Source organism: Schistocerca cancellata, chromosome 3 (assembly GCF_023864275.1).
Source record: "Schistocerca cancellata isolate TAMUIC-IGC-003103 chromosome 3, iqSchCanc2.1, whole genome shotgun sequence".
Taxonomy (NCBI): Eukaryota; Metazoa; Arthropoda; class Insecta; order Orthoptera; family Acrididae; genus Schistocerca; species Schistocerca cancellata.
The window spans coordinates 415963250-415966632 of NC_064628.1; the positions used below are offsets into that span (position 1 = coordinate 415963250).

At 44.0% G+C, this 3383-nt stretch overlaps 1 non-coding gene across 1 annotated transcript; it reads left to right on the plus strand.

Moving 5' to 3' along the window:
• The first annotated feature begins 3044 nt into the window (after window positions 1-3044).
• Trnal-caa (transfer RNA leucine (anticodon CAA)) lies at window positions 3045-3119 on the plus strand. Its single transcript has one exon. It is a non-coding gene; the product is annotated as a tRNA-Leu (tRNA).
• The last annotated feature ends 264 nt before the right edge of the window (window positions 3120-3383 follow it).

The window sequence follows — 3383 nt, forward strand, 5'->3', positions numbered from 1 at the left end:
CTTCTACAGCTAAAATTCACGAAGTGTTCTTCAGGTTGCCTCATATATTTCAGAAATGTTTCTTGCTTTAGGCCTGCCGCATATGCAAAACGTAAACATTTCATTTCATGTAATATTTATCAGGATAAGACATGACAAGAGTGGATCAGTCCCTTCTGAGAAAAATTACAGATTCTAAGTTGCTCCACTATGTAATGACACGGGTACGGGCTTGCGACCTCTCGTTTATGCCATCGATTTCCGTGTTACACATACTTGGCCACTGCGTTGTGGCTGCCGTCGTGGAGGAGGCAGTCTGTTTCCTATTAGCGCTGTTTCCGCAGCAGATATTAACCGCGACGAATCATTCAGTCAACGCTAAATGGCCCATCTGGCTGAGGAAGACAAGGGCGCTATAATAGCACTCCATGCAGAGGGATCTTCAAGTGGCTATACAGCACGAACTATGGGTCTTCCCAAGTCGACGGTAGCCAGGTGGATCAGACGAAAGGAAGAGAGTGGTAACCTGAATGGGAGGCCTCATGGGCGTCGCCGCAAAACAACAGCAGTTCAGGATCAGCAGATACGCCGTTTCAGTGAGAACCACCCATTTGTCACCCCACGACAAATTCAGCAGACCTTGGGTCTCAATGTTAGTAGTAAGACCTTCACTCGTCGTCTAAGGGAAGGTGGACTGAGAGCAAGAAGCGCTGCTGTGAAAGAGACATTGACTGTTTCCCACAGAGAAGCTCGCCTTGCTTTTGCTGCTGAAAATGTCGACAAACCTCTCCAGTTTTGGAGGCGAGTGATTTTCACGGACGAAAAAGTTTTCTCTACGGCATCAACCGGAAAAGTACTTGTTTACCGGCCTGAAGGTGCTAGGTATAATCGAAAATATATTACAGTTGCCGAAGGAATGGCAGGGAGTCGGTAACGGCATGGGCATGGATATCGGGCGAAGGGTGTAGGCTCCTGTGGGAAGTGGAAGGAAGATTCGATGCACGCAATTACATATCAATTCTGGAGAACGTGATGTAGCCTTCTGTGACAGCAAGATTTGGCGATGATCAGATCATGTTCCAACAAGATCGCTCGCCTATTCATATGGCACGTGTGGTTAAGAGGTGGTTCGACGACCATAGTAATATTACTGTAATGGAATGGCCACGTAAAGGAGCTGACATGAATCCCATTGAGAATATTTGGGCAGAAATGGTCAGAGTAATACGAGAAAAGGGGCAGTCACCGTCGACTCGCCGACAGCTTCCTGATGTGATTCATGACGCTTGGAATGAGTTACTTGAATCTCCTAGTTATGTGGCTCGAGTTGTGGGCTCAATGCCCAACAGACTTCGAGCTGTTGTGGAAGCCGAAGGAGGCTATACGCGATACTAAGCAGCATCAGCGGAGGTGGGTTTTTTTTTTCAGCCCTTCACCAATCAGCTGCAACAGCTGTTTCAAGTTTTTTCTTTATTTACAGACGTATATTTTATATAATTTCAAGGAAACGCAGTAAGTGGAATGTGGACAAACAAATTAATTCACAGCAAGATATGTAATATTTAATTTGACAAGAGAAGAAATACACACCTTATATATTCATACAGTCTGTAAAAAATACATGACACACGTCTATATGCAAGAAGGGTACAAAACAATTCAGCACAAATGAAAAATATTGAGGAGAAGCTCGCCGATTAAGGCGTAATTGGAGAACAAAGGTTGGGCTAGAAGGAGAGGTAATGAGGCCCGAGAAAGCAGAGAAAAATCAAATACCCAGTAGACTTTGAGTCGTTGTCGCTGCAGAGGGCGGTTGGTATATGCGATTCGGAGCAACAGTAGAAGAATAGTTTTATTTACTGATTTTTGAGGCTTTATTTTGTGACGGCTAAACAGTGCTGCATCATAAGACCCACTATTTGTCCACATGTGGCTAAATATCAGAGGTGTAAAAAATTTTGAGAGATGCCGAAGTTCTCTGGGAGAGTAACGTGTTTTAGACAAGAAGATGATTTTTAGTTCATTTCATTTTAACCATTCACACTATGCTTTTACATTCTAATCTTTGATTTCATTTTATTATCATGTATCTTTTCTTCAGTGAAAGTCAACGGTAGTAAGTTTCAAGATATGAAGAATAACTGGAAGTTTTTAATTTGTGGAATAGCGTATTTAACAGTTAATATTTTCAACAAATCTGTAGTTATAGGACATATTAAGAAGCAAGTCAAAAATGGCATTGTGGAAAGATCAGGTTGGTTTCTAAAGGGTAACGACGGTAAAATAGCAAATACGAAACTATGGGTAACAACTATTATTGATGGTGAGGAGCAATAATCGATATCCAGAATGAGATTTTCACTCTGCAGCGGAGTGTGCGCTGATATGAAACTTCCTGGCAGATTAAAACTGTGTGCCCGACCGAGACTCGAACTCGGGACCTTTGCCTTTCGCGGGCATGTGCTCTACCAACTTTTTTTTATCTCATTTTGTTCGTTTTAGTTCGTTGCAATTGTTCGTGGCGGACGTCCCCTGATGCCCATTGAAGTTCGTTATTGATCGCTTCACTCAGTTTTTTTGTTACAGAGGGCAGCTAACCCTCTGACCGAACACGCTGAGCTACCGTGCCGGCTCAACTGAGCTACCGAAGCACGACTCACGACCGGTACTCACAGCTTTACTTCTGCCAGTACCTCGTCTCCTACCTTCCAAACTTTACAGAAGCTCTCCTGCGAACCATGCAGAACTAGCACTCCTGAAAGAAAGGATACTGCGGAGACATGGCTTAGCCACAGCCTGGAGGATGTTTCCAGAATGAGATTTTCACTCTGCAGCGGAGTGTGCGCTGATATGAAACTTCCTGGCAGATTAAAACTGTGTGCCCGACCGAGACTCGAACTCGGGACCTTTGCCTTTCGCGGGCTGTGGATAAGCCATGTCTCCGCAGTATCCTTTCTTTCAGGAGTGCTAGTTCTGCAAGGTTCGCAGGAGAGCTTCTGTAAAGTTTGGAAGGTAGGAGACGAGGTACTGGCAGAAGTAAAGCTGTGAGTACCGGCCTTGAGTCGTGCTTCGGTAGCTCAGTTGGTAGAGCACTTGCCCGCAAAAGGCAAAGGTCCCGAGTTCGAGTCTCGGTCGGGCACACAGTTTTAATCTGCCAGGAAGTTTCAATAATCGATATGCCACTACTCTGTAATTGTTTTTCTGAAGTTTATCGTCAATCCTAGGACTGAAACCGATACTCTGTTTTACGTAAGGAATATAACCTTCAAAATTTATTTAGCAGCGCAGAATATTAAATGGTTCAAATGATTCTGAGCACTATGGGACTTAACATCTGTGGTCATCAGTCCCCTAGAACTTAGAACTACTTAAACCTAACTAACCTAAGGACACCACACACATCC